Raw genomic sequence first — 24,729 nt, 5'->3', positions numbered from 1 at the left:
ACGCTGGCGACTCACAGCCGTGGGCAGAGGCAGCTTCCAGCACCTCCAGTGTTTTCACCCAGTGGGCTGCCACCCAGCAGTTAGGGGGCCAGGCTGTTTCTTCCTGGCCTCAGGCTGCGGGACCCCTGAAGAGGAGCCCCATCCTCAGACCCCTCCAGGAGCCAGAAGTGTTTCTTCTTGGAGAGGTGAGGGGCTGGGTACCCTCTCAGGCAGTGCCCAGGGAGAAGCGCTGGTGGGGGCTGGAGCCACCACCTCGCCTGCCCGCCTGCCCCCTTCTCCTCTCTCAACATCCAGTCTGTGGGGCAACGTGCAATTCACAACGACTACTGCCTGGTTCCGGAGCTCCGCAGTGCCGTCTGCTGGAAGTGCCAGCCGTGTCTGCCCTGCACTCGCTCCCAGTACAGGGCAGAGGCGGTCGCAGAGCTGCATGATTTACTTTTAAGTTCTATGAAAGTCCTTCTGCAGTAACAGTTTATGTGCTGGCCAGGATGGCAGGAAGGGGAGCTTTAAGTTAATTCAGGCTGTTTTTGGAACAGGCTGTAGGGTCCTGAAAGCCTCTTCACCGCCTTCACTCCCCACATGCTTCCTGTCACTGGTTGAACGTCGGTGATCAGACAAAACTGTGAACTGAGGACATTGTCTAAAGTGCAGAACCCCACGTGGTGGAAAGCTCAAAAGCTCACTAACAGGTCGGCCTTCCTTTTCCTGATAGTTTTTTAAACTTATCGTCTTGTACATGGCTTCAAGTGAAACTTGAGTGAAGGACCCTCCCTGTCCCACCCCACCCCTCAGGTGGTGATTTTGAAAAGCTCCTCCAAAGGAACCCTACATAAGTCTTAAACACACACACAAATCCATCTGAGGCAGGGAAACTGCCCATTAAGGGCCAGTAATTACCCGAGGCTGCTTGGGGTGCCTGCCTGGAAGGGCCCCCAGCACGGGGCCTTTGTGCCTCCTGGCCTGGAGGAGTCTGAGCCTCATGCATTATTCAGGAGCACGGAGGACAATAAGGAAGCCCGCTGTAGAAAGAGACGCAAAGCTGGGGGACAGGCTGTTTGAGAAATCCTACTATTTTTTCTACAGTTTATGAAAAAATTGCAGCGTTCGGGGTGCTGGGGACGTCCTCTCTGGTTATCACGAGAACACCCTGGATTCTGCACTTTTCTTCCTGCTGGTCTGCCGCCTGCAGGGGCCCACAGGACAGCATATGGAACCTCGGGACTGTTTCTTTCTTTTCTCCCTCCTCTCCCTTTCTCTCCCCCATAATGCAAAGCTTTGTCAAGCTAATACTTTAAGGATCAACATCAAAATTGGAACTTTCTCTTTCTACAGCCACATCCAATTAAAAGTATCTTGGACCTCCCAGTGGCTTCCCTTTCGGGGAGGCCTGGCTGTCAGAGCCCTGGAACCATACATCCATTTTAAATAACAGGAAGGTCCCCAACCCATACACGACATTAGAAATGGCATTATTTGCCGGCCCCTTTGTGCGTGGGGCTGTGAATCGGTGCTGCTGGATCACACGGTCTAACCAGGCCTCCTCCTCACATTCCTGCTTTATGGGGTTGTTTCAGCGCCCTCCAATCAGCCGTCTCGTCCATCTGACCATCCCTTGATTACTGATCTAGCAGCTCTTATTTTCCCTGGGGGAAGGGAGGAGATTTAAAGTGCATATGATACAACAGGGGCTCGAATGCCGCTTTGTGCACGGATGCAGGAGATGGGCCAGTTTACTTTTTTTCTTTCTTTTCTTTTCTTCTTTTTTTTTTTTTTTTGAGACAGTGTCTCGCTCTGTCGCCCAGGCTGGAGTGCAGTGGCACAATCTCGGCTCACCGCAACCACTACCTCCCGTATTCAAGTGATTCTCCTGCCTCAGCCTCCTGAGTAGCTGGGATTATAGGCAGGCATCACCACGCCCAGCTAATTTTTGTACTTTTAGTAGAGACAGGGTTTCACCATGTTGGTCAAGCTGATCTTGAACTCCTGACCTTGTGATCCGCCCACTTCAGCCTCCCAAAGTGCTGGGATTACTTTTTTTTTTTTTAATTTTTTTTATTATACTTTAAGTTCTAGGGTACATGTGCACAACGTGCAGGTTTGTTACATATGTATACATGTGCCATGTTGGTGTGCTGCACCCATTAACTCGTCATTTACATTAGGTATCTCTCCTAATGCTATCCTTCCCCCCTCCCCTCACCCCACAATAGGCCCCGGTGTGTGATGTTCCCCTTCCTGTGTCCAAGTGATCTCATTGTTGAATTCCCACCTATGAGTGGGAACATGCGGTGTTTGGTTGCTTATCCCACCTCACAAGAGCATGTTTAAGAGTCCTGTGCCCCGTCTCTGCCACAGTGCACACCCAGACCTGTGATTTCAGATCAGAGCGCATGGAACCTCCAAGGAACTTTGCACAGGAAACCCAACAGCACCAAATGCTTTCTAACTATTCTTGGGAAAGAGGCAAGGCGCAAGTCAATTAAGTATATTGGTAGTCCAGTCCCAAGATGGCGGCCACCGTGAAGAAGGCGGCTGCAGAAGATGTGAATGTTACTTTCGAAGATCAACAAAAGATAAACAAATTTGCACGGAATACAAGTAGAATCACAGAGCTGAAGGAAGAAATAGAAGTAAAAAAGAAACAACTCCAAAACCTAGAAGACGCTTGTGATGACATCATGCTTGCAGATGATGACTGCTTAATGATACCTTATCAAATTGGTGATGTCTTCATCAGCCATTCTCAAGAATAAACACAAGAAATGTTAGAAGAAGCAAAGAAAAATTTGCAAGAAGAAATTGATGCCTTAGAATCCAGAGTGGAATCAATTCAGCGGGTGTTAGCAGATTTGAAAGTTCAGTTGTATGCAAAATTTGGGAGCAACATAAACCTTGAAGCTGATGAAAGTTAAACACTGTATAATTTTTTTATTTGTTTAATAAACTTGAATATTGTCTAAAATGATAATTTTCCTTCTTCAAATGACATGGAACGCAAAACTTTTTCTTTTAAAATTTCATTTATTTAATGGAAACTTGCCTATTTTCACACGTCTGCTTATTTATTTTATATTTTTAAAAGAAGACAGTATTCACCTATGTATTTCGCATAACGATTATATCAAGTCTAGGAGCTTCGTGTCATTAAAATCAGTTAAGCAATAAAAAAAATTAAATATATTAATAAGTCGGAGTAAAGGGTAGAGTGATTAGGAATATCTTCCTCAGAGAAGGGAGGTGACAGCTCCATCCACGCCACAGACACAGACCCATCGGACCCGGCCTCCTCCCATCTCTAAAGCCACGCTCTGTGAACATCGTTATGACAGTGAAAACCAAGACTTTTCCCCTGTAAAATTAAATGTCACTCTTGATAGCATAATATCTGAAACATCATCTTCCCAAGTCCACACCAATACTTTACACAGAAAATTAAACTCTCTCTGTTTATTGAGTGGATAATGTAGCCTTCAAATGTGTGAGAACCCCTGCTAGGTGAGAAATTACAAAAGCTGTACCATAAAGCCTAATGGTATGTATGAAATACACAAAAAGGTAACCTAATTGGTAATCAGAAATCATAAAACTAATCATGCAATTAAATGTCTTCAAAAGCAAGCGTTTGAGGTGTGTATAATTACAAGAAAACAATGCAATGGTGGTTTCCAGCATTAATGAATTAATTGTGGTGGGGGGCCGGCGTGGGGGTTTATGGGCTGGTTTCAGTCCACGCCCGCTGCCTGGCTGTGCGTTCTCTGCCTTCCTCCACCTGGAGCTTGCCAGCAGAGGACTGTGCCCCTGAGCCTGCCCTGGAGAAGTCAAGAGGTCCTCTCCTTCCAGACCCAACGTCCCTGGCCACTGACTGTTGGGATTCCCCGGGGCAGGGCATGTGAAGAGACGGCCGGTGCAGACGAACACAGAAAGCCCGGAGCCGCTCACTGAGTGCAGGTGGCAGAAGAAATTCGGGAGCACACATTAACCTACGCAACTCTTTTGCTTTCTTTCCAGCATGCCACACAATGTAATGATACATACAGTTCTGTATTTCATACACACAGTTTTGAAGGAAACCTCCGGTCTGTGCTGATTGTTCCTGGACCAAGGCTTAATGCGTGGGATGTTAGCTTGCTGATAAAAAGGGGAGGAGGAATAGGTAGGGGCTATGGTGGCATTCCTTCCAGACGACTGGAGCAAAACAGGGTTCCACATTAGGAGTCCTTCCGATGTGGTGCCGTCACCACAGCCACGCCATTGCAGGCACCGGCAGCTCTTCCACGGAGAGGAAAGGTGCAGAGAAAGACTGTGACCCCCTGCACGGGGGAGGGGGCGGCGCAGGCCCCTCCACGTCGTAGGCGTGGAACGCAGGCCTCCCGAACACAGGAGTGTGCGGGCCCCGCACGTAGAGGGTGTGTGCAGCGCGTGTCTCTGCGGGAAAGGGAACAGGAGCGACTGGCCTCGGCGGGTGGTGAGATGGCCGTACACGCTCTGAAGGAGATCCTACATTCCCACCTCCCTGTAGAAGCCGTCCAGGCCCCAGCCCCAGCCCCAGCCTGCACCCTCCAGGCAGCTGTAGCCCTGGTCCACCGAGCAAGGCCAGCGGCATGTGGGAGATGGAGGATGGTGGGGAGAAGAAAGAACACTAGAGCTGAAATTCAAGGAAGAAACCGGACATCTGGGGCAGAGGGACAACCCAAAGCCACAGAGGAAACTGCCAGGAAGAGAGGGTGAGGCTGACACGGGGACAGGAGCCCAGCGTGACCAGCCTGGGGTCCTGAAGCAACGCTCCAGAAAGAGAAAGCACAACCCCAGGGTGGCGATGAGGGCACACTTCTGGAAATGAAGAAAGCATTACTACTCCTCTACTTCCAGTACGAGAGGCTCGTCCACGTCCTAAGTCAGTCTGTGTTTCGGGCAACGCACCCGGCACTGAGTTCTCAGGACAGGCGCAGGTCAGCGGCTCTGCAGGGGTGTGCTGGGCACTGCCTGCCTCTGATGAGACAGTAGGATGCGAGCGTCTATGGTGTTCTGTCTACTGCAGGGACCTGTGAGCCTGTGGGTGCTCGCGTCCGTGCACCGTGACAGCCTTTGTTTCTTTTGTTTTGTTATTTCGGGGGGGTTTTTCTTATTCTGGCCTGTGGGAAGATGCCCTGGAGCCCTGGACACTGGTTTTCCAGCCCACCCTGCAGACTGGTTGGAATCTACCTGGTGACACCGGCCTTCTTTTCCAGGGTCTGCCCTTGGTGTAGAGATAGACAAGGGGAGAGGTGAGCACAAGGTCACAGGGACGCAGCCCTGAACTCGCCTTGGTCCACGACGGGCAGAGAGCCACCTGGACGTCTGCTTTTGCTGTTTTTCAAACGGACTATTTTATATCTAGAAAAAGGTACACAGACTAATGTCATGAATACACAAGCACCCTTAGCCAGCTGTAGGAAAAAAATGCATGGCAGATACTCAATGGCCTTTCTGTCCTCCCTGTACCACCCAGAGGACGTGCACAGAGTGACCGGCCCTCTTTTCCCTGGTGAATCAGGCAGCCTAACCCACCACGTTCCTGGCCTAACCCACCATGCTCCCGGCCTAACTCACCACGCTCCCGGCCTAACTCACCACGTTCCCGGCCTAACCCACCACGTTCCCGGCCTACCCCACCATGCTCCCGGCCTAACCCACCATGCTCCCGGCCTAACTCACCACGTTCCCGGCCTAACTCACCACGTTCCCGGCCTAACCCACCACGTTCCCTGGCTAACCCACCACGTTCCCGGCCTACCCCACCATGCTCCCGGCCTAACTCACCACGTTCCCTGGCTAACCCACCACGTTCCCGGCCTACCCCACCATGCTCCCGGCCTAACTCACCACGTTCCCTGCCTAACCCACCACGTTCCCGGCCTAACCCACCATGCTCCCGGCCTAACCCACCATGCTCCCTGCCTAACCCACCACGTTCCCGGCCACACAGGGCCGAGAACAGCCCAGGCAATGTTGAGGAGCATCGTGTGGGGGAGCCACTTGCAGATGCTGTGACCTACTGTGTGGCACAGAACCTCTCTGCGGGGCAGGTGGGTGCGCAGGAAAGAGGCCAACACAGAGTTGAGGCCCCGGAGAGGCCCCTGCGAGGCCCCAACACGGAGCTGAGGTCCCGGAGAGGCCCCTGCGAGGCCCTTGCTCATGACTCACAGAGACGGGCACGGCAGCAAGGACACAGCAGGGCTGTGGGCGGAGGGAGGACCAGCGACGTGGGCTCACAGGGAGGGACGGAAGATAGAAGTGGACCCCGGCTTTCCAGGAAACACAAAAATTAACCCCAGGCAGACTAGAGCCCAAATGAGGGGAAAAAACCCTGTAAATGTTTTGAAGAAAACATTTGAGCCTCTCTGAACTCAGGACAGAAAAGGGTTTCCTCATATCTTTTCCTCAAACACCACAAACTACGAAGGAAGGGAGTGGTAAAATTTGATCAAATCAAGTGAAGCAGCTTCTGTGCTTCAAGAAACACTATTAAAAAGTGGGAAAAGGTAGGAGTGAGCCACGCGCCAAGAAGCGGGATTGGCAGCACCTCTGTCAGAAGAAAGGGCCGGGTCCGCGTCTGGCCAGCAATGAAGATGAGACGCCAGCATTCTAGGAAGAAAAGCAGGGGTGGGAGTCACCGAAACAAGTCTTCCGAAAACTTGCTAAGGTGTGATGTACGTTTGCATCCTAGGAAATTCAAGAGGTAAAAAAAAAAAAAAAAAAAAAAAATCTGGAAAACCAAGAGCTGCTTGATTCTATGAACCTAAGAACAGTCAGTTTCTCCTTCAGGGACATGTTGAGAGAACTCGGTATCATTACGAAATGTCTCGAGGCCTCCAGGAAATGATGCTCTAAAAATGCAAAGCCCTGAATGAACCACCGAGAAACACCTCTTCCCCTCCCCTGGGTGATACTGAGCCGCTGTGGGGCATCCCCACAGTTTCGGGGCCAGAAGGGAGGGGGAACAGGCACCAGGTGGTCACTACCCTGAGTGCACCGCCCCTGCCCCATGCCTGTCGCTGTCAGTGATGATCGCGTCACGGATCATCACCGCCCTGCCGCATGGGTGCCCGATGTCACAGAGCCCTCTCCCTCCGTTTGATCTGCACCTGCCGCTGTGAGATGGGCGGCAGTTCCTGGCTTTATAGGCGAGAAAATGCTGCCACCGGCCAATGAAGCCACAGAGCTTCCGGGAGCGAATGGGGCCCCACCGGACAGACGTGACAGCTTCCCCAGGGTCCCCCGAGGGCTCTGGAAGCCAGAGCTGAAGTGAGTGGGGCCCCTGCCCGCAGGCTGCCGCCTCTGGCAGGTCGTCCACAGGAACGCTCATCCTGAATGGTAGCCCGCACCCTGCAGTGAGCCCACGGCTAAAGTGCAGCCAGCAGCCCCAGCGGCTCTGCAGTCCCAGACCCAGGGAAGCCCTGTGTGCGCCACGGTGTGCCCTGGACCACCCGCTTGGCGGCTGCCACACTGGGAGGGTCACAGGGGCTGCCTTCTGGACACGTGTCAGGCTCCCGCTGCCCCGGTGAGAGGACAGGCTCTGGTCCCGATCGACAAGCTCTGAGCCAACGGTGGGTCTCGGGATGCCATCTGTGGAGTCCCTCGGTCCCAGCATGACTGGCACCCAGAACCCCAGCACTTCCACACCCAGGTCCTTCTCAGTTCCCACCGGCCAGGCTGATGCTGGTCTCCAGGGTGATGGAGATGATTATTCAGGTTTCTCTCAGATCAAATTTAACGCAGCAAGAGGACCTCACACCCACTGTTCCCACTGAAGAGGCCGAAAGCTGGAGCTCATGGTGCCTTTGCCCTCCAGGCTGGGATGCAGGAGGCAGCATGAGGCCAACCTCATCCCCAGCGTGGGAGCTGGGGCCACCCAGAGGTTGCGATTCATGTTAGACATGACGGGGCCGAGACTCAAGGGGGTGTGCGTCCTCTCAGGGTCACACCTCAGCAAGGAAGCTCCGCAGAAGGTCCCCAGGTCCCTGGGCCACTGTTCCTCCGACTGCTCGAACCCTTCCCGAGATGCTGCTGCAGCCCCACGCCGCTCAGAGTGACCGTCCTGGGCCAACCCCGGGGTTCTGACAAGATGCACCGTTTAGGATGAAATTCAGCTGCATATCACAGAAAACTTCCGTCAAAGCTGGTGTGAACACCTGAGGCTTTTGTTCCCTCCCACATAAAACCCACCTACATGGTCAGTCTGGGTCCTGCATCCTGGTCAGGGACACTTATGGGAACCATATCAGCCTAGGATCCGCCATCCAGGCGGCTGTCATTTCCCATCAAGAAGCCTTTCTGTCCAGAGGCTTCTGTCCAGGCACAGCTCACGGCCCGGTCTCACTTGGTGACCACATCTAAGCACAAGGGAGGCCAAACGGGTTCTTTTGGCTAAACTGAGGGTTCCACCACCATGGAGGAGGGGAAGACGGCACAGACCCTTCACCGCCAGCCCTGATGGCAGCGGGAGCCCGTGTGCGCCGTGCCCTGGGGACGACACAAGACAGCCAGGCTCTCCATCCTCAGGGATGGTCTTCCAAGGACTGGAACATCTTACACGTTTTTTATTTCAGTTTATACCACTTTCTACTCATATGCTTTTGGTTTAAATAAATTGCCAGATCAAATTTGCTTGGAAATCTTTTATGGGAGGAAAAGAGAACATTTGTAACAAACAGAGCTCAGGTTATCCCCTCTCCACCCAACATCAGCATTTCCAGGCCTCTGAGGAACTGGGGAGAAACATGACGTGGTCAGATTCCGAATTTCCAGCGTGGGGTGCCTCAGGCCCGTGTAGGGATTCCATGTCTCCAGGGGCCTGGTGTGTGCACCACAGACTAGATATTCCAGAAGGAAGCTGTGAGAAAGAAGTACAGACAGTTCTGCTCCATCTCCCATCCACCAAATCCAGAATTCTCCTTTCTCAAACCATCCACAGACCCACTTATTCAGCTCCCCACAATATGAGTCTGCTTTGAGGCCAGGGGGCGAGTCCTGGACCCTCCAATTCCTTGAGAGACAAAAGGTGTAGAATGGCCTGAGATGCCAGGTTCCTGGGAGTCCTGCAGGGCAGGTGCAGGCTGGGGCACAGAGGCAGAAGCTTCTTCGCACCACAAGTGGCCACGGTAGAGTTGACGGGAGAAATCAACTTTAAATTCACGCAGGATCAGGAAGGCTGTGCCACATCAACTTGTAAAATACAGTCTTCATTTGGGAGAACGAATGGTCATCTCTGAAATATGTTTTGCAAATTAGGATTTTTCAGATCTTCCCTATTCTTGGTTTACCCAAAGCAAAGTGAGTTCTTGCTGGGGTGAAGGGTGGAAGAGAAAAGCAGCAGAATCGGTGGGCTGTCGAACAAAAGTCGGTGAGGGAGGCACCGTGCAGAGCCCGCTGGGCCTTCTGTCCCGTGGCGCCGCATGCCGGACTCACCCAGCCTCCAGCCGCTTCTGTGCGTTTCCGCCTAATAAATATCTGTGATAATTACCAACCCCCCCAAAAGGGTTCTCTAACGAGGGTACATTTTATCAGTACCTTAATGAGGCTGTTTGGGTTCCTGCCTCCTACAGAGTGGCAGTTAATGCTTAATAAGCAAATGCACTGTTTAAATAATAAAAAGAATATCAACAGAGAATCTAAATTATCCCTTAACTTCTCAAAATAATCATAACAGGCATTTGAACATTCATACAAATACGGCTCATGAGTAAAAATGCGCTTTCTGACACACATAGTCTAACGGAAAGTCCCTGAAACCCAACCTAAAGAGGCTCCTCCCTGTCATTCCCTGGCACATGTAACACAGTGACTTTGCCATCACTGAGGTTTGGGGCACAGAACCTGCCTCGGTCCAGCATCCCTATCTGCTGTAAGAAATGGCGCAAGATCCAGTGTGGGAGACAGAGATTGTCCATGTCCCGAGGGAGGGACTGGCCAGGGCACACCCGCTAAGGGCACCATGTGTCCTGGGTCTCTGCAGAGACCGCCCAGCTCTAATGCCTGCGGGTTTTCTGCTCTCCACGTTTGAAATCCTAACAAAAGCCCTAAGCAATCAGGCCGTGCGGAGGCAAAGAGCCTCTCCTGTAACAGTGTGGTCTTTCCAGCCTTTCTCACATGCGGAATTTGGCAGACAGCGACGTGAGACGCTCACATGGCGAACTTTCTTTTCTGTTTCTTTTTGGCACAAAGCCTCAGCGCTCCCGCGCCCGCCCTACCACTGAACAAAACAGCCTCTTCCGGGCCCAGCTCACTTGTGCCTCCGCCCACCTCACTGCAGACAACACCCATGTTCCTAAAGATTGACGGGAGGATGTGTTACTCAAAATGCTATTTTAAACGTGCTGCATAACCGCCCGCTCAGAAGCAAAACCCTCTGTGCGGAGGCTTTTGTGTTGAAAACAATACCTTAATGCTGTCAGCCTCAGAGGCAGGTCTGTGTGCAGTGGTGCCCACCGAGGAGTCTGGATTTTTAAAATATGCCAGAAACATCTTAGGGTCTCAGCCAGCAGAACCAAGGAAAGTTATATTTATGTGGGAATTATTTCGTCAAAAAAGTTCCAAAATGTTTGTAAACTCTGCTCAATCATATAAGCTTCCACCCAAAGGCACTAGTATTTTTTAAGTCAATTTGTGTCTCTCTGTTGAAAACAATTATGAAAACAAGTATTAAATAACCTGAGTAAAAAAAGTAGAATGAGGTTCACTTACATGGAAATAATTTTATTAACAAAATTCAGAAGACCAGGCTGAGAATGGAGATCTGAATGTTTTAAACAAATGCTTTCTAAACCAAGTCTCCTACCCTCTAACAAACGATCATTTTTAAGTTAAAAGTTTAGGTTAATCTTAAAAACACATTCAATGGGGAAGGGGTGTGTGTTTAAATTAAAAGGGTTTATATTTTTGAGATTTTGTTTTCTCCTGCTTCCTTAAAAAAATACTCACTGACCAGGTACGGTGGCTCACGCCTGTAATCCCAGCACTTTGGGAGGCTGAGGCAGGTGGATCACGAGGTTAGGAGACCAAGACCATCCTGGCCAACATGGCGAAACCCCATCTCTACTAAAAACACAAAAATTAGCCGGGTGTGATGGTGGGTGCCTATAGTCCCAGCCATTCGGGAGGCTGAGGCAGGAGAATCGCTTGAACCTGGGAGGCAGGGGCACCACTGCATTCCAGCCTGGCAACAGAGCGAGTCTCTGTCTCAACAAAAAGAAAATAAAATACTAGCACCGTGGACCCTGAAGCACCAGCAGCAAACCCTCTGAGATGTATGGTCTGGAGCCATCGTGCCACCAGTTTGTTCTGCCCACTCTTTTGGAAAAGTTCTGATTTTGGAATGCGGTTTCTCATCACTGTGTGGACCGTGGGTGAATGGGGAGGGTGGCTGGTCTCTGGGGCCGTCCCCTCTCCGCCTCCAGGTCGGCAGGCAGTGGATGGTATTTGGGTCTTTCTTGTCCTCACACGGACGTCATGTGTGGTTCCTGGTAGAAAACGAGAAGCAGCTCACTGGCAACACCAAACCGTCCCTTGCACTCTGAGGAGTCATGCAGTCATGAGGCTTTCCCTCACTTGATCATGGCCGAGCCGGGCCCGCGACGGAAAGGCCTGTGGCATGGGACGGCTTCAGAGCCTTCTTCTCAACAGGCACGGCCCGCAGAGGCGCTGGAGGTAAGGATCCTCTCCAGCCAGGGAGGAAGCATCCCACACCATGCCCACTTTAAACCCTGGAGAACCATGTTTGCCTCTGTCTGGTCCTCTCCCCACCCGCACGTCCCTTCGCCGTCTTCTTTGTGTGTGACCTTTATGTACAGGCTGAAGAGAAAAATCCCCAAATCCCGGCACAAGCCCCGTGACCCTTTCTCCCAGGCCCATGGTCTTGGGCCGCTTTCTCAGGGCCTGACCTCGGAGGAAACAAGAGCCGAGCACCCAGGAAGGGAACTGTTCGAGGAGCTGCCTCCACAGCAGAACTGGTGCGTCATCCAGAACAACCGAGCCACACGTGTGGAGACGCTCCACGCCCCGCTGCCCGTAGGTCTGAGGGAGAGACTCCCCATGTTTTGGGAGGAATTGAGTTCCCCAAATTCGCATGTCAAGCACTAAGCCCAGTACCTGTGGACGTGACCTTATCTGGGAACAGAGTCTTTGTGGATGTAACTGGCTAAGTTTCAATGAGGTCATTAGGGTGGGCCCTAATCGAACAAGACCGGGGTCCTTATCAAAGGGGGAGCTGTGGACATGGGGCAGACGGGGAACAACGCGCGAAGACGGAGACGGCGCCCACAAGCCGAGGAGAGAGATCTGGGACAGATTCTTCTCCGAGGGCCTCAGAAGAAACCAGCCTGGCCCACACACTGACCCTGGACTGCCAGCCTGTGAGTGGTGAGCGATGAATCAGGGAGGCTGGCTGTGCCATTGCAGGGTGTATGCAGGGCTGGATCAGGGAGGCTGGCTGCACCATTGTGGGGCTGTGTGCAGGGCTGGATCGGGGAGGCTGGCTGCGACATTGCAGGGTGTGTGCAGGGCTTGCCGACTCTCTATGTGTTCGCATGGGTCAGCCAGCTTGGCCATCTGCTGAGAGACAGCGAGGGCTGACTTGGAGAGTGGGTCTGGGCCACCCCTGAGAGCTGGAGGTGCTGTGGACCGTTGGCTTTGACTTGACGTCAAACCTGTGAAGGAGGAAGCTCTGCTCGTGTTCTGCGGACACTCAGGGAGCAGCTCCAACCCACATGCCAGCTTCTTGAGCTCGGCCTCGTGATAGACTCAAACATGTGAGCGACAAGTTTCCTGGGGTCACCTAATAAAGATTATTTTAACAACAGTTTCCAAACAACAAACAAATCCATGGAGCACAAAATCTCTGGGGACCTTCTGAAGTTAAACATTGAGTAGTGTCGCTTCTTGGGGAGCTCAAGGCCAGTAGGGTCCCTCCTACAGCGACCCTAGACAGTGGTTTGGGGATTCACTGGATACAAATAATTCTCTAATTGGGATAATTCGGATGCGGCCTCCCGCGATGTAGTGATGGGGCTTCCCTGGGAAGGGGGGACGTCAGGAACAGCCCTCACTGGACCGAGCACATCCCGGCCAGACCGTTAGAGCTGAGGGATGCCTGTGGCTGAGCCGAGGGAGAGCCAGAGCCACGAAAGCCACTGACTGGGCCCAGAGGGGCGATTCAAAGTTGCTTTTAGAGGATGAGGAAAAGATGAAATGAACATCTAAAAACTACTGCCCTCTATGATTTAATGAATTTTCCTCTCTCTAAAAGGACTCTGGTGATTATTTCAGGGACAGCCACCCAACTGCATGGGCGCCATCATTTTTTCTGACACTGAGTGTATATTTTATCTTACAGGTCACTGGAGGTCTGGCCAGAAGTGCAGGGTTATCTCAGTACTTGTTTTAAGGCTCCTGCAGCTGAAAGGCTGCTCCACGCGGTGGACCGGGCAGAGGAAGTCAGCTGTGCTGCTTCACTGTGGCGTTTCCGTCCCGGTCCTGCTCACCAGCTCTGCAAGGCCTCTTCCTCCCTGCCTGATTCCCGGCACCATTTTTAACACAATGGGATGTCTTGGATTTTTATTATAATAATTTCAGCATATATTCAACCCATGGAAACATTTCATTTGGAAAGATGTGAAGTGGGTTAGAAAACGTCATTTCCATGCCTTTTAGAGCTGTGACTATGGATGACCCAGTTGTCTGAAACATGTCACATGGCAGTGACACTATTTCCAAATACTCATTTTCAAAATGGCCACCGCTGGCTGTCTTTTGTTTTTGCTTTTTAAGCACACACATTGTCTCACACACAACTCAGATGTCCATTTCACACTGACAGTTTATTTTACTGGGGAGTGTTTGCTGGGGCGTCCCATCCCCCACCACAGGCTGGTGCCTCCAAGGCTCGGCCTTCAACTCTCTTCAATGATTTTGCCACAGACAACCAGCAAGTTGTGTGTGCCACACAGTTCTACTGGTTTCTCCTGGCTTTATTACAAAATGTATCACAAAGGTTAACTAATAATAGTGCAAAGGTCTCGTTTTTATAAAATTTATAAAATGACAAAATAAATTAAACATGTAAAATTCACTTCTTGCACACTGAGCTTCAGGTTCTTGCTGTGCGGGAGTGATGTGCAGGGTGGATTTCACGTGACTTGCTGTTTCCCTCACCTCACCCAGAATCTTTTTTGTATGTCTGTCAAAGTGTTCACTTCAACCATAGTTTTTCCAATTTTTAATACTTTTCTTTTGACTTGTAAAGTATTGCTTAGCAATGAGTGTACATCAAGAAAGGTTTGAACAATCTGTACATTCACCCAGCTGTGTAGCAGACTTCTATGGCTCATGAGTTATTCTCAAACTTTTCTCCAAATTTTTAGCAGCATCTTCTATTTATCTTCCAAGCATTGCTGACAAGGGAGGTGGCCAGGTTTGCAAAGCTGCAGCACCATCGGCTTGGGCGCCGTGAGCAGGAGTCAGAGCGGGGGCTACAGGATGAGGGCACGGCCGTTGGCATTGCTGGTGGAGCTGGGGACTCTGGAAAGGGAGGGAGGGGGACGTTGCAGGAAGAAGCCGGGGCTGTGCTTTGCCCAAGGCTGAAGCTGGGCCCGTGTGGGACGGAGAGTTGATTTCACCATTTCTGTTTTTCCCTCAAGCCTGTGGAGAGGCCACATTGGGTCCAGATGTCCGTGCACCTCACGGCCATACCACAGCACCTGTTCACCCACACAAAGGTCAGGAGCCTCCCTTAAGGAGGAGGAGATGGGAGATCTGCGCAGGCTCTGTGCTCCTCTCTCCTGAGCGTCCTCTCCTCTGCGGGGCGGGTTCAGCCGTGATGGGGGAGCCCTTCTGCAGGGCTCTGTTTAGAGGGTGCCTGCCTCACAGCCTGTGGCTGTTCTTGCTCATCCCAGGTGAGGCTCCTACACCCACCAGTGACCACGGAGGAGTCACAGCTGCTTCTGCATCATCCGCCTGACCTCAGTTTCCTTATCTGGGATGACAACCAGATCGATCTCTGAGGTCCGTGCCCTGAGTAGAAAAGTTCACACAGCAAAGTTTCCAGAGCCTTCCCCGACGCGCCGCATGTCCGTCCATAGCTGGTCATCGTCTACATCCCGTAGGGCACATCTCCGCAGCTCTTTGTGCAAGCACCTGCACTAGACGTGGGAGAAGCAAATGAGAGCAGGTGTGGACCTGACCTCCATCCCGGGGGTGGGGGTAGAACCACAAAGCAGGGGTGTCCGCCAGGAGCACGTGTGCCCATGCAGCAGGCCTGGCCCCAGAGGCTCAGATCAGGAACAGACAGGTACTCAAAGATGGCGGGTAGGAGAAAACTTTGTGAGGGAAGGGAGCCCTTTGTCGGAGGGCTGGAAAGGAAACATGGCCTTTTCTGGTTCTCTGAGTCAGCCTCCCAGCCACCACCCACAATCCTGCAGGGAGAGCTCCAGTCACTGTACACACTCCTGCAGGGAGAGCCCCAGCTACCACCCATATTCCTGCAGGGAGAGCCTCCCAGCTACCACTCACACTCCTGCAGGGGGAAAATCCCCAGCCACCACCCACACTCCTGCAGGGAGAGCTCCAGGCACCACCCACACTCCTGCAGGGAGAGCCCCAGCCACCACCCACAGTCCTGCAGGGAGAGCCCCCCCAGTCACCACCCACACTTCTGCAGGGAGAGCTCCAGCCACTGTACACACTCCTGTAGGGAGAGTCCCAGCCACTGTATACACTCCTGCAGGGAGAACCCCTCCAGCCACCGCTCACACTCCTGCAGGGAGAGGCCTCCAGAAGCCCTGGGCAGGCTGAGTGTAGCTTTTCACCCAAAGGCCATGTCACAGAGAAGCACAGACCCCGGGGACGGCATGCGGCTTCGTGATTCCAGTGGAGCAGAGTGGGGACAGCCTGCCACGGAGCAGCAGCCCACTGGGGGAGCCTCTAGACTTGCAATGACCCAGACCCAATTCCCCGAGGCCCCAGCCTGCAATCTCTGCATCCCCTGGATTTCAGAGGTCACCACAGTCAGGCCACCTGAGGACACACGCCTGAGGGTGGTACCCAAGCCAAGACTCTCTCTAGAGACGTCCGTGTGGCCCCAGAGAAGCAGCTCACCCCACAGTCCACCCACAGCCTTCGTGCCTCTCCAGGAGCTGGGCCACGTTTCACACACAGGATCCACGTCTTGGCTATTATCGAACCCTCTTGGAGCTTCCCAACACTGCATTTTTAAAGGGAATGGCGGGGTTGGCAGTATTTGGACGTAGTAATGAATTGTCATCTTTGTTCTCCTATAGGAACGTTTCAGAGCTGAGCCCACATACCTAATCGAGTGCTGTGTGAATGCGTTTCCGCACTAGAACTAGACACCACTCCATGCAAATCTCATTTCTGTTCTTTAACGATGCCTTTTAATATCTAATCTGGGCCTTAATATCTCGCTCAGTAAACATGTTGAGATAATTAGATGATAGAGCTAGACAATTACTCTGTGGGTAGAGAGCAGTTTCTTATATTTATACAAATACACATAGTTTAAATGAAACAGAACTGGCAGCATTCACGGCCTGTCTAACCAGGGAAGGCCACTGATGGCCCGGGCTGGTCAGCGCAGGCAGCAGCTGGCCGGGTGCATTTCTATTTCTAGTTTTCCACGGAACTGACCAGGCAATTCAGTCAGTAGCTATCAAAACTGGAGTCCAGAACAGGCACAGATGGGCTAGTCCAAAGTTAATTAAACACCAAGAGGAGGATAAAGAAATGTGACCCGGTCCAGGGAGCTGTGGAGAGGTGGGGAGCAGGGTGACCTCCTCTTTCTTGCGGGGACTGGAAGAGGAACCCCACTGCGCGGTGGACACTGTGTGGGACCCAGCACAGGAGCTTCAGGACGTCGGCAGAGCTGCGCGTACCTCCAGGGATGTGCCAGCTCCGGGAGGCACCCTGTGCGTGCTCCATGGCAACCCTGCCTCGTGGGGTCCACGAGCTGAATTCCTGTACGTTTTACATACGTGAAGTCTACACAATAATGGAATTGAAGCCCTCTGCAGGGAGCCCGTGGGAGGATGAAAGGCCTGGACTGTACTGGAAGCACCTCTGGCTGGGGCTCTGCCAAGGAGCCCGGGTCCCTCCAGTCTGTGCTCCCCCCATGGACGGCGGCTTCTGTGTTGCCATCGAGGTGCGACGTGTGGCTGGTGATGCCACGTGGCATCCACCTCCTGCCCTCGGACATGCCGGCCCGCCCTCCCCGAGTCTTTCAGGGCCCAGCCGCTGTGTGTGGCCTCTCTGCTTCCACCTGCAGACACGCTCCCTGGACTCAAAGTCCAGCTGTGTGAGGCTCCTGGGGCCCCCAGAACAAAGGACTCCAGATGGATGGGCTTGAAACAACGGATGCCTGCGGTCTCATAGGCTGGGTTTGGAGACCTGGGTTGGAGGCATCCGCAGGGCCTTGAGGGGGAGACCCTTCCTGACTCCCAGCCGCCACGTTGCCAGCAGCCCTCGGCCCAGACACAGCGCTGCCCTCCCGCCTCCGAGCCACGCGGACAGCTTCCCTCTTCGTGCCGGAGTGTCCTCCCTGTCGCAGGGACACGGCTGCATGGAGGACCTACTGCAGCCCGGCGCCTTCTTCACCCAGCGAACTGTGTCTGCAACAGTCCTATGTCCACGGAAGGTTCCATTCTGAGCTGCTGGGGGCCAGGACTTCAATGTATCATTCTGGGGGCACAGTTCAGCCCATAGCGTTAGCTCCTGCGCCCTCTGCTAGGAAGTTCCCTGACAGACTCGAGCCCACAGCTAGGGGATTCCCTTCCGAAAACAGAATTTCGTGTTTATTTCACATGTGCCCTAATTTGCTATATACCACCGGCTTATTTAATTGTTGTGCATTTATTGTATTTCTCCACTATATTATTTACCAACTGGGGTCAGGATCCATGACTTTTTAACATTGATATTCATCTTTATTTTTAGCACAGAAATGGGCACCCAGCTGGTCAACAAGTATTTGTTACCTTGCTTTAAAATGCCTTGAGAGTGAAACCACCGGTGTGTGCTTGGCTGGTCAAGAATCATGTTCTAGAAATTATTTCCAGTGCTGAGCACAGTCCCTGAGATTCAAAAATGCTTAAAGGATGAATGGAAATAGCAGGGCCTCTTACCAGCTGCAATGCCTTTAGAGGCACTCACGCCAGGTGCACAGACCCAGCTCTGGGAAGCGTGAGCTCGGCGGTGTGCGGGAAGTTGCAAGGACCGGCTTTAAAGTCAGAGCAGTTTCTTGAAAGATGAGGGGGAGGAGGACAGTGACACTCACAGTGCAGCCACTTGTCAACTTAGGCACGACACACACAAAGCCCAGAGCTCGGATGGCACCGCGAGGAGGCTGGGACTCACGTCAGGCGGAACTTGGTGGACAGTTACAAGAAAGGACAGCAGCCAAGCCAGTGCCTCCTGTGCTCAGGCTCTGGGGCCCTGGACACACCTCAGGATTCAGTTTCACATGGACCAGCATTCTCCAAGAGCTCTGATCAATCTTACAGGAGAAGTAGGTTGTATGGTCTGGGAGCCTTGAGAAGGTTCTGCTGTAATCTGTTCAGACTTTTGGACAGGATTTTTCTGCCTTAAGTGGCAGATGTGTGGCTGCAGGAGGGTAGCACACAGCACCCTCTCAGCCTGTTGTGCCACAAAACCTTCACTTCCACAGCTCTTAGGGAGCCAGTGGGCTGCCCAACGCCCCAGTGCAGAGTGGAGAGGAGGAGGTCTTCCCCTCTTTCCCAGCTTGCCTGGGCAGCGACGCGTCTCAGAGGCACCCGCCGGGGCCAATCCTGGCCCATCCTACTAGCTCGGGGTGTGAAGTCACAGCTGATGCTAGACACCCGGCTGGGCCAGACTTGTGCCCAAGAAACCTTATACAAGAGTGGCTTTCAAAAGAAAAAAATTCAAAGTAATTCAAAACTTTGAGAATGTAAATATAATTCTTTAAAAACTGCAGCGTGGTTCACTGGCCTTGTGATGGGCTGACTGCACCCCAAGTTCATGTGGCAGCCCTGACCCCAGGACCACAGCATGTGGCATCTCGGAGACAGGGGTTTTAAAGAGATGATTAAGGTAAAACAAGCTCTTATGGTGGCCCTGACCTGACAGGACCGGTGTCCTTATCAGAAAGGGATTCCTGGACACAGAGACAGACGTGCACCTGTGGAGACACCCGCTGAAGATGGAGATGGCATCTACCTGCCGGGGGAGTGGCCTCAGGAGGAACTGGCTCCACCCACGCCTCGACCTCAGCCTTCCAGCCTCCAGAGCCGTGGGAAAATAAACTTCGGTCGTTTAAGCTGCCCTGTCTGTGGGACTTTGCCTCGGCAACCTGAGCTGAGAGTACAGGCTCCAAAAATGCTCTCTGCGTGTATGATTCCGGCCAGGACCACCCTGCCTGAAGCCACGGCTATGCTGATATTAACTGCGATTTCTGCCAGCCACGTGGTTTTGATCCAAAAGCACTTGAAAACTGCTCTTAAGACACAGAAAAGCTGCCCAGCATCACTGCTCCTTCCGAGTGACTGTTCACACCCAGGGTGTCACTGGGTGCCCCCATCCAGGGTCCAGCACAGCCCGAGCCTCACTGGGCACCATCCAGAGGCCCCAGATGCTGACACCACGGGACGGGCTGTATCAGGCAGATGTTTCCCCCCGGGCTCCAGCTGGGGACGGGCCCGGATGGCGACACCTGAGGACGGGCTGTATCAGGCAGATGTTCCTCCCGGGCTCCAGCTGGGGACGGGCCCGGATGGCGACACCTGAGGACGGGCTGTATTGGCAGATGTCCCTCTCGGACTCTAGTTTTCCAGGCCCACAGGAGGAGGTTCTGATGGGGCCAGGGGAGGCATTGGGGGTGAGATTGGGAGGATGGCGGGGTTGCAAAGGTTGACGTTGTCTGTGCCACTTCCTCCAAGGTCTGGGGCTACCAGACCACAGAGGCACCCTGTGGTGCCTCTGGAAGCTGCCGTGTGGGGCTGGCCCACGGCGACCTTCCACGGCGGGGCTGTGTGTGGTATGCACCTGCAAGCTGCTGAAACGCAGCCTGGGGACCAGAAACCAGTTGCCCCATCCACTCTGTAGGAGGTCAGATTCGAGTACATATTCCCTCAAACGGTCATAGATGTCTGTATCTCAGTACAGAGTGCTTGTCTGAGACCTACGTTTGGGCCCCAAGATGGTGCCATTGAGGGAGGCACCTTCTGGCAGGTGACAGTCCCTCCTCTGTGCCTGAACCTGCCGTTTCGGGCCTGCATAAAATGCCTCTGTCTCAGGCCCTCCCTGTCCCCCCACCTGCACAAGGCTCACAACTCACAGGCACCTGTGTGGGCGTCATGGCAGGATCTGTGTCTCTGAGGTCCAGCCTGTGGCTGTGCCAGATAGGCCCAAATCCAAGTGCTCCCCTCCTGGGCACGTGGCTGTATGAGCATCTGTGGCTGGGTTTGCAGGGGGCTGACTCTGGCCGCTGAAATGGAGAGGAGCTGTGCACCCCCGGGGTGTGGCCCACACAGGCTCCTTCCCAAGGGCTGCTGCTGGGAAACGGAGGCCGCTAGGTAAGATGGGAGCTGGGCACTTTGGGGGTTCCCCTGAGGGGCTGCAGGTCGGCACGGCCCAGCCGACGCATTCCCCAGCGTAGGGGTTCACCTGAGGGGCTGCGGGTCGGCACTGCCCAGCCGACGTGTTCCCCAGTCCTGCACCAGGGGATGAACGAGGAATCGGTTTCTGCTGTGTTGAACATCCCACTGGTTCGCGTCCACTTGTTTGGCTGATCCTAACTGATTTGTTACCTGAGTTTGAATCTCAGCGCTATTATTAGTCTGGGGTCCTGGAGGTGGGTGACCCCACCTCACCTAAACCACAGAGACCCTCATCCTCACGCGTGCACAAGTCCGTCTCGGCTTCAGCTTGGAAGCAGGACCCTTACTGTGGGGCCACGACGGACCCCGGAAAGCTGGTCTGACTGTGCTGAGCCCATAAGGGGTGGAGGGAAAGAAGGCGGGAGCTCGGCGCCTGGAGGGTAGTAGAGACCCTCGGTGAATGCCAGGAGCATCTGCTGCCTTCCCAGTGTTGTCTTCCCAGCGGAGGAGATGAGTTCACACAGCCTTATCTGTTTCCAATGGCCTCTGTGTGTGCAAGACAGGCCACGGGTTTTGTGCGGTATTTGCCTGTGGGTCAGAGCCAGGTGAATGGGCCCTCCCAGGGCTTCACCCCCAGGTCCTGATGTTACTTGTGCCAGCCTGGCCACAGTGCCTGGACTCCAAAAGCTGCTGTCAGAGGAGCAGATGGGAGGGCAGGGTGGACGGTTAACACGACCAAGGCCCCAGAGCCCCGTGCCCTCCCCAGCAGCCAGCACACCCTCTGCTCTGTGACCTTGCCCCTGCGTTGCAGCAACTGACAGACGCTCCTCGGCCTCCTGCCCTGCTGCCACACCACCTCTGACAGCCATGTGTACTCTCCTGCTTCAGAACAAGGACCTTTCCCTTTTGTGCATGAATACGCTCTCAGCAGATGCGAGAAAATGGGAGTCGAATGCACCTTTGCGGTTTATTTTCCTTCCACACAAACACCGCTCGAGTGAGGCCCGGGTTCTGCAAAGGGAAAGTAGTCATCACTTTCTAGGCCTCACAGTGAGCCAGGGCTCAAATCGCATCCTGGCCTGCTGGGCGTTTGTTTTATCAATTAAGAGTCAGTGAGCAGGAAACAACATTACATATTCACACAAACACACGTGCATATCCAAATACACAAACACACATACACACACATGCATATGCGGAATTACATACCTGCATGAGCACACACATACACCTGATCACAAACGTCCACATATACACACATACATATGTATGAGAACACACATGACCATATGTACACACATGAACATGCATGAGCACACCCATATCCCTCATGTACACATACACACATGCATGCACATACACACACAGTGCTCACATCCGACGAAACAGCACATGCGCCTGTCAGTCCTTGCCATGACAACCACGAGGTCTGCAGGACACACATCCATAGAGGTAGGCCTGAGGCTGGCACGCAACCTCCCCAGGCGCCCAGCGTGAGTGCCGAGCTCAGGGTCTGCACCAAGGCTTTCTGGCCCAAGTCCCAGGCTTGCCCCCGTGCTCACCACACACACCCTGGGGTCTCCTCAGAAGCAGCCCCTGTGCCCTGAGATGCACGGCCACCACCCTGCTCGTGACATTCTGTGGGCGTCCTCGCTGGGCGATGCATAAACCCAACTTGGATTCAGACAGAAGGGTGATGCCAGAGCAAAAAGAACAAACTAGATTCATGTAAATCAACATGGATAAACCTCAAAAACATAGAACAGATGGAAAGACTGGAAAAGTCCACGCACCAATGTTCATTCAGGCAGAAAGAGTGAGGGTCCCTCCTGGAATCCAGTCCTGGGAGTCTCCTTCTCTTCCTTTCTGCATGGGCCTGAGGAGTTGGTCCTTAGGCTGCTCAGATCCAATCCACAGCCCGTGAGCAAAGGGCCGGAGGCATGGTGGAGGGGTGCCCGGGCCCAGCATGCCCCAGAGTCCACAAGAGCAGGACAGGGGGAACCATGCCTGCACCAGCCCGAGCCGCCCAGGCTTCCTCTGCACAGCAGGCCTCCTGAGCCCTGGGGATTAACTCACTGCAGTAGGTAGGATCACCTGAGTCCTCTAGGAACCCGTGCCTGCATCCTGGGTAAGAGGCCCACGTGCACCTTGGAAAGGGCCCGAAACAGTTCACATGAGGGGGGTGTGGGCCGTGGGTCCAGACATGGTTATCCTAAGGCCAGGTGCACGAAGGGGTTCCTTTCCCGATGGCTCCAACAGCCCAGTGGTGCACCTACAACTGCCTCCTATCGAGGTGGTGGGCTGGGACTCGGCCAGCCCATCTGAACAGGGCTGTCTGCAGGCAGTCCCAGGCCTGGAGTTTGCCGAGTGATGAGTTTTCCTGTCTGAGCTCCTTTCCATCATCTCCATGATGAACCCAGGACGCCAGGACATTGGATCTCTGCAGGGCAGCAGCTCGTGGCCTGGCTACAGGAAAGTAGCCCCGGTCTCTGGATTCAAACCACACCTGGAGGAAACTGGCCCTGTGGGTGTCAGGGCTGTACTGCTATCTTCCAGGTCCTCCCTGGTTTAAAAACTACCAATGCCAAGAACTGGTTAAATTATTTAAAGGGAAGAAAGTATGGCACATGGAGAAAAAGGTGCAGCTCATTTCCGAGCCTGAGGACTGGCCGGGGAAAGGCCTCTGAGCCCTCGAGATGAGGGGCTCTGCCTTCCCTTGCTCACTCTCTCCCTCACCCACCTGCCTGCTCACCCATCCACTCAACAGAGGTCGTTCTTGACTGTATGTGAGCTCCCTGTGGGCTGTGCACTCCAGACCACATGGGGCTGGTAACTGGGAACTGCTCAACATGGAAAATTCTGCTTGATCATCTGAGATGCCACCTCAGTCTTGGGAAACCCAAGGCCAGCAGGGTCACACAACCCATTTAGCATTGCCTGGGCACCAGTGGTGAGGCCAGGTCTCCCACGCCCTCCATCATTCTGCCACCACAGTTGTTTGGGGACTCAGTTCCACGTAGAACCAGATGAAGGTTCATAAAGGCCAGTGGAATAAAGACTTCCCAGTGTCCCGAAACACCCTGAGACGTGTAATTCCAAATCTGTAAGTACTAAGTCTTAAAATACGTGTGAGCAAGTCAAATCTCTGATGTTTCCCTGGATGACAAGATATTTTCTTTATCAAAATATCAAGGTCTTTCTACAAATCTTTCCTGATACCTCGACTTTGCCAGGGTCCAAAGCATGTGCTTAGGTACTTGTGGAGCCTCCCAGCATGGGAGGTCTGGGTAGGGCCTTGGAGGCCCGCTGGGAGGTCTGTGGACTCCAGGCCGCTCACTTATCCCCTTGCATATAAAATTCCTAGGAAACATTTCATTTGGTGACAGAGTTACACTTAATGCCAAAGTAAAGGAAAAGTTTACGTTTTTCCTGAGTTAGTACACAAATATAAGGGGACTTAAAAAGTTCACAGAAAAATTGGATTAAAAGGTAAAAATAAAAATACAAACTTTATTTCTCAACATACTATCCACCAGGGCCAAGACAATTTTTCAAGGGATCAAACCCACCATTTAGTCCATTCCCAAGGCACTGAGGACTTTGGGAATTTAGCCACATCAATGCAATCTTTTCCCCATTACTATCTAAGGAAAAATGGGTGCCCTCTGAACATATTTTAAGAATGGAAAAAAAAAAAGAAGTGAGAAGGAGCCAAACCGGGACTGTAGGGGATGCCTCATGAGTTCCCACTGGAACTCTTGCTAAATTGCCTGCATCTGATGAGAGGAGTGAGCTGAAGCCTTGTCCTGGTGGAGAAGGGCTCTCTGGTGAAGCTTTCCCAGGCGTTTTTCTGCTAAAATTTTTATAACTTTCTCAAAACACCCACCTAATAAGCAGATGTTATTGTTCTTTGGCCCTCCAGAAAGTCAACACGCAAAATGCCTTGAGCATCCCAACATCTACTGCCATGACTTTTGCTCTTGACCAGTCTGCTGTTGCTTCGATGGGACCCCTTCTGCCTCTCGGTAGCCACTGCTGTGGTTGTGCTTGGTCATCAGGATGGTACTGGTAAAGCCGTGTTTCCTCTCCTGTTGCGATTCTTCAAGGAAAT

General features: G+C 53.0%; 1 protein-coding gene and 1 pseudogene across 2 annotated transcripts in view; one reads left to right on the top strand and one right to left on the bottom strand.

Annotated features, from left to right (window-relative positions):
• Positions 1–24,729, bottom strand: part of PTPRN2 (protein tyrosine phosphatase receptor type N2) — a 981,520-nt gene that overhangs the window by 283,462 nt on the left and 673,329 nt on the right. The gene's annotated exons all lie outside the window — the stretch shown is intronic.
• On the top strand, positions 2,480–3,176 carry LOC117072305 (annotated as a pseudogene).

Source organism: Trachypithecus francoisi, unplaced genomic scaffold (assembly GCF_009764315.1).
Source record: "Trachypithecus francoisi isolate TF-2019V2 unplaced genomic scaffold, Tfra_2.0 Lachesis_group4, whole genome shotgun sequence".
Lineage (NCBI taxonomy): Eukaryota > Metazoa > Chordata > Mammalia > Primates > Cercopithecidae > Trachypithecus > Trachypithecus francoisi.
Note: the sequence above shows the minus strand (reverse complement) of the source record. Positions and strands in the feature narration are given on the sequence as shown.